We start from the raw sequence: 7,185 nt of genomic DNA, 5'->3' as shown, positions 1-7,185 counted from the left end.
GGAGGATCATAGAGGAGCAGCTCCTGCTGTTAGTGGAGGAGAGACAGTTCACACAGTGGGGTCAGAGGTCACTGTACACCCAGTGGGGTCAGAGGTCACTGGACACACAGTGGGGTCAGAGGTCACTGGACACACAGTGGGGTCAGAGGACACACAGTGGGGTCAGAGGTCACCTAACACCCAGTGGGGTCAGAGGTCACCATACACACTGAGGGCTGGGGTCAGAGGTCAAGTACACACAGTGGGGTCAAAGGTCACTATACACACTAGGAGCACTGGGGTCAGAGGTCACCGTACACACTATGAGGGCTGGGGTCAAAGGTCAGCGAACAGAACAGGTCTCTACAAGGTAGGGGTCTGGGTCCAGGGGGTCCCGAGGGTCCAGGGGGTCTAGGGTCCAGGGGAGTCTGGGGGGTCCAGAGGGTCAAGGGGAGTCTGGGGGGTTCAGAGGGTCTAGGGGGTCCAGATCTAGGGGTTCAAAGGCTCCAGGGGAGTCCGGGGGGTCTAGAGGGTCCAGGGGGTCCATTTCTAGGAGGTCTGGATATAGGGGGTCCAGGTCCTCAGAGGAAGCTCTTCTCCAGGTCTTTGGCGGAGATGGTTCTGAGGGGGTGGGGGGGGCGGTGGGGGGGAGGGAAGGGGGAGGCCCGGGGGGGAGGGGGAAGGGTGGGGGGGAGGGAGATGACGGAGGGCGTGGCGGAGAGCGAGCCGTATCCCCCCGGCCTCTCTCGCCCATCCCCCAACGGGCCCTGGAGAAACATCATGGGGGGGTTCTCTGGGGGGTCAAGGGTCAACTCTGGACAGACAGAAAGACAGACAGACAGAGGATGGGGCGATGGACAGACAGACAGACAGACAGACAGACAGACAGACAGACAGACAGACAGACAGACAGACAGACGATGGGGAGAGAGGGACCAAATGGTTTCATCAAAATCAGCTCAGAGGTCAACTCGTTCAAAGAAAGGATTGGCCGTTCCTTTCTTAAACATAATGGCCCTCATTTATCAAACGAGCGTACGACAGAAAACGTGCGTAAAATGGACGTACGCTCATTTCAACGTTGAGCTTGGCATTTATCAATTTGAACGTGAGCGCAGGCTGCGATGAAATCTCACGTCAGGTCTGAGCTCGTGTACGCAAGTTTTTTTGGCGCAACATACGGGGATTTCAATGATGAATAGTGCAGCACAAGTAGCCCATGTTCAACATCTGTATTAATTACTATATAAATTTGAATTAGCCCAGCCGTTCAAACAATTACAATCAAGTCAGGCCTAATTAAAAACAGTATTGCTATGAAAATAATTAGAATGTGACAGGTGAAATGTTTATTCAGCTGTCTATACAGGAGCTTTGCCAAATAGGTGGTCGTGTCTCAGCGATGGCAGATCTGGCTCTGTTAAGGACCTCAACGCACAGACGAGAGAGTTTTTCGAGACCGCGCCGATTCTTTTAAGGAGGGCGATGAATGGCTCTTGAGTCGTTTTCGTCTCCCTAGGCATCTCCTGGTGGAGCTATGCAATGCTTTGGAGCCACAGTTAAGGCGAGAAACAAGGCGATCAAACGCAATACCTGTGCAGGTTTGCTCTACCTTGGGATTTTTGGCCACCGGGATCTTACAGCGGGAGATCGGGGACAGGTCTGCTATTTCCCAGCCAAGTATTAGCCGAACCATGCCAGCAGTTTTGGCAGCTATAATGTCCCTCTCCGAACGTTATGTTAAATTCCCATATAATAACGATCAGCAAACTGGAATCAAACGGGATTTTTATGCTATTGCTAGGTTTCCAAATGTGATTGGTGCGGTTGAGTATACCCATGTGCGTATGAACCATCTATTAATGATTACGCGTACATCAACCGCAAAAGCTACCATTCAGTTAATGTTCCAATTATTTGCGATGCCAGAATGTCAATCCTGAACATGGTAGCCCGATGGCCTGGGGACACGCACGATTATTTTATTTTCCAAAATAGCAACGTTGGGCATCGTCTACATCAGGGCGCACTACATGGTCAGAGTCATCTCGGTGAGTTACGCTGCAGTCGCACTGCACCGGCCTCCTCCCGTTTCTTGCTTGGCCCGCTTCACAGCCGCAACACGTTTTTTGCTGCTGAGCTTCATGTCGGACCATTTTTTCTTCACCTTATTCGGAATTAAATAACTTTAACGGAATGCAAACAATAGCATATATGTGAAATGTTTTAAGCTGGATAACAGAAGTTGTACATTTAATTTATTATTTAATTAATTTAATTAACAAACCTCTTCCGTAGCCCGACGAACATTGGAAACACTATTAACTGCAACAGTTATTTCCTTCCATATGGCATTCTTTTGCTGGCCTTTAATGCCAGCTTTTAGGCTACCAAATAAAACCAGACGGTTCGCATCCACCAGTGACCCGAGCGTCTCCATTTGGGTCTCGGAAAAATTCCTCTATTTTACCGTTGGACGTTTCTCCATGTCGTAAAAGTTAGGGGCGAGACTTCTGAAGACGTGCTTTTATATGGGCGTGTTACGTTAATTACGATCGATCTCAGCCGCCGTATTTATCAACACCAAGATCCTTCGTACGCTGGGATTGGTGTGATACGAAGGTTTCGTAAATCTCACGTGGGTCCTATCGTAAGATGAAGCATGCGTTCAGATTTGCGCTCATTTCTACATTCGTTTGATAAATGAGGGCCACTGTCTCATACTTGTTGAAATTTTCTTCACACAGCAATTAATAACCCATTAAAGGGATACTTCACCGATACAGAACCGGCGTTCTATCATTATAAGATCACTATGATAGTATTTTAATAAAGTTTTTTCTTCCTTCAGTCTATCATAGTCTTCCCTTGGCCCAGTACTCCATACATTTCTCCTAACCTGACATTAAATGACGCGTTTGACGTCATGTCAGTAGATATTTGCTTGCCTGCTAGAAGGGCGGAGGACTAAAAACCACTGGTTTTGCAAATTTGTAAGCCCACCAATAAGGAGGGGGCAGGAGCTTGCGTACGAGATGTAAACACAATGCCCACCATGTTTCTTCACCGCTTAGCTAGAGAACTAGACCGACACGAACCTCTGAGCATGGTAGAAGCAAATTTGCAATGAGAAACAGCCGAAGTGGAGACCCGTGCATTGATTCTCGGCAATGTTGGAGAAAGAATTGGGGGAAGAAACGTTCGCTTTGACTCTCTGAAGTCGAGAGATGTCGGAGAACCCGACGCATTCGTTTATAAATAATATCATCTCAAACGACTCCGTAGGGTTCTCCGACGTCTCTGGTTCTTCCACTTCCACATCAATCTGAAGTAGGCTGAACTGCGACATGGAGGAAAAGGGATCATTGCCCCCTATTGTGGACAGCGATTGTCTTCCGCCGGAGCCCCGCTGCCCGCAGCGGGCAGTGTCGAGGCAGCGGGCAGCGAGCAGCGGGCAGTGTCGAGGCAGCGGGCAGCGAGCAGCGGGCAGTGTCGAGGCAGCGGGCAGTGTCGAGGCAGCGGGCAGTGTCGAGGCAGCGGGCAGTGTCGAGGCAGCGGGCAGCGAGCAGCGGGCAGTGTCGAGGCAGCGGGCAGCGAGCAGAGGGCAATGTCGAGGCAGCGGGGCTCCCTCCATGTCGCGGTCGCAGTTCCACATCAATCTGAAGATGCAGTTCAATATGGACCTCAGAGGGTCAAAGCCAACGTTTCTTCGCCCAATTCCTTCTCCACCATAGCCCAGAATCGTACACGGGTCTTATTTTGCAAACCCATAGCCGAGAATTACATTCAGCAACCGACCAGACCCGCTCTAAATTGATGCCGACGCCCGACCCGTACCCAAAGGAATATTAGACACATTAGATGGAACACCGGGAACTACACCATCTGGTGTTTGGCGTGGTGCTTTAGATTGTTTTGCAAAAAAAGCACATCATCCACTGTGGATGATTTTAGTTTACTCCTCTGCTCCTGAATAACATCTCCAGCACCGGAGAAGTCTCGCTCGCAATCGCAAACCCACGACCGACCCGCGCTGTTCAGGCGTCCGACCCGACCAGCACCCGTGTCCGACACAGTTCCTTTATAACTTTTTCCCCGTTTCATCGAAATTGTGCGTTTCACCCGTCGGGTACCCGAACCCGTGCAGGACTCTGGCCGAGATAATCCTCACTACGAGTTTTTACTTGTTGTCCCAGAACCCGACAGTTTTCAATCCATGATATCATCCGGATGCGCCCACAGCCCTTAACCGTGATATTATATATTGTATTATATACCTATATATTATATTATATTATATTATTTAGAAATAGAGCTCCGGGAGTCCGCAAACGGCAACAATCACTTCTCCTCCATGCTGCTGTTCACGCTGGACTGCAGGGAGGGAACGCTGATTGGCTGTTATGCTACGTCCCTCAGGCAGTGAACGCTGATTGGCTGTTATGCTACGTCCCTCAGGGAGTGAACGCTGATTGGCTGTAATGCTACGTTCTCAGGCAGTGAACGCTGATTGGTTGTTATGTTACGTTCTCAGGGAGTGAACACTGATTGGCATTGTGGGAGTTGTCTTCTTCAATCCGCAAGCACCAAAAAGTTACTGTCTGCCTTTTCTCGGTCATGGAGGCACAAAATTTGAAAATTATGTTACTATTCCACTAAATATATGACCCACCTTCAATACAGATTCATGTCTCCACCGGTAAAGTATCCCTTTAATAAACCAAATACCAAATCTAGTGAAAGACGATCCGAGGGTGTGGCCTGGAAGGAACACCGGTCTGTCACCTTCCTCCCTGGCTCACCTGTCTTTAACCTTCCTCCCTGGCTCACGCCGCCATGACCTCATTGATTAGTGTTCCAATATCCATACTTCCATGAGTACACTTAAACGTAGTACACTATCCGCACTCACTAAGTGCGCAAACTTTCAGATGTCAGTGTTCTTCCATATCGAATACTCCGTGGTGCACTGACCGGAAATTACGATCACGACTGCCGCCACGGCTCCTCCCCCGCTATAAACATCCCGCTTTGAACGGTGAACTCTTTACGCCTAGCAGCTATAAAAAGCTATAAAAGCTATAAAAACTACAAAATGACTATTAATGCAGGCTATGATGAAAATGCGGCGACTTTGGCTCAGCCTGTCTCCGCCCTCTTCCGCTACGTAGCTAAGATGGCTGCCGTTGAGTACGAAAAGTGTACAACGCCACACACTTCGCGATCCGGGTCCTTTCAGTACACTTATTTTCGCCCGATCTGAATCGGAACGCCCTACGTACTCAAACTAAGGCCAATAAGCACGGATGGTATGGATATTGGAACACGGCACTGATCTTCCTCATGGCTAACAAACGTGCTGCTAAAGCTAGCGAGCTAAGGCTAGCAAGCTAAAACTAGCGAGTCACGTGTTTTGGACGAAGCCTGCGCGGGGGGGGGGGGGGGGGGGGGGGGGGGAGCTGTCCCGATAGCTTCAAAAATCTCTGAACTGTAAACACAAATTTGATTCCTATGAATAAAGATCTGTAAAAAATATGATCTAATATCCATGCTTGGGAAAACAGGACAGGACAATATGATAGGCAGATCTTCCTTGGGTTGCCTGGGTTACCAGAGTGGTCCTGGAGCTGGGCGTGCTGGTACTGCTGCCTGCTGTAGAACCTGTTGTAGATGCAGAACACGGCCACCATCAGCGCCATCGTCCCGACGGCCGCCACCACGAACAGACCAACTCTGTTGGAGCCCTGCTCCAGGGCTGAGGACCAGAGGACTAATGAGAACGGGACAGGGTTAGGGTTAGGGCTAACCCTAACCACTCTGTTGGAGCCCTGCTCCAGGTCTGAGGACCAGAGGACTAATGAGAACGGGTCAGGGTTAGGGTTAGGGCTAACCCTAACCACTCTGTTGGAGCCCTGCTCCAGGTCTGAGGACCAGAGGACTAATGAGAACGGGTCAGGGTTAGGGCTAACCCTAACCCTAACCACTCTGTTGGAGCCCTGCTCCAGGTCTCAGGACCAGAGGACTAATGAGAACGGGTCAGGGTTAGGGTTAGGGCTAACCCTAACCCTAACCACTCTGTTGGAGCCCTGCTCCAGGTCTGAGGACCAGAGGACTAATGAGAACGGGTCAGGGTTAGGGTTAGGGCTAACCCTGACCACTCTGTTGGAGCCCTGCTCCAGGTCTGTGGACCCCAGGACTCCAATCCAATCGTTTAGTCATTGAAACAAGAAATAGCGTAGCCGTTGATGGTTGACATTGTGTTCCTAGGTTAAGTATTGACGTTGTTAGGCTCTGCGACATATGAAATGGTTAGCTCTTGGGATAGCCACCATGGGCTAGAGTAGTAGTTTATATGGCACTAACTCAGGTAGTTTGTGTATTTCTATGGCGGTAACTCAGGTAGTTTGTATTTCTAAGGCGGTAACTCAGGTAGTGTGTGGCAGTTACTCACAGGAAGTCTCGGCGGTCAGGTGACCAGACTGCTGGTTCCTCAGGAAGTGTGACGGGTCCTGGGTGTGCGGCGGGCCGGAGGCCCCATGGGGCCCGGGGGCGCTGACCCCCTGCTGGGAGCTCTGGGCCCAGCCCAGGCCTGGGAGCAGCAACAAGCAGACGGTAACCAGGCGCAGCATGCTGGGTTCTCCTGGGAGGGGGAGGAACCATGACATCAGCCTGCCCACCCCGTCTCCCCTTCCTGCTTCTGTTCTTATTGAACCCTAATGGACGAGGGTTACCCTAACCCTAACCCTTAATCACCGGGTTAGGGTTAAGCCTAACCCTAACCCTAATGGACGAGGGTTACCCTAACCCTAACCCTTAATCACCGGTTTAGGGTTGAGTTGTTTGGCAAAAAGACGAGTGCAAACTCATCTCCGTTTTCACAATGTGACACAACTTGTTAGTCCACGACGAGATTAAACTAGTCTGCCTCAGAACGCCCGTCGCCGTTTCTGCTGTTGAGTATAAATCACCAGATTGAAGACATAATAGGAACCATTTACACGCCACCCTAGCACACATCATCATCCTCAGCACCCACAGGAAGTGTTAGGCTAACTTTAACTCTAACCCTAATCGATGGAAGTCTATCTAGGTTTGGTTAAGCCTAACCCTAATAGAAAAGGGCTCCCCTAACCCTAACCGATAAGCCTAAACCTAACAGGTAGAAGGTCTGGGTATACCTGGTGTGAAGGGTTAGGTTAAGCCTAA

The sequence above is a fragment of the Gadus morhua genome, chromosome 18, assembly GCF_902167405.1.
Source record: "Gadus morhua chromosome 18, gadMor3.0, whole genome shotgun sequence".
Taxonomy (NCBI): Eukaryota; Metazoa; Chordata; class Actinopteri; order Gadiformes; family Gadidae; genus Gadus; species Gadus morhua.
Note: the sequence above shows the minus strand (reverse complement) of the source record.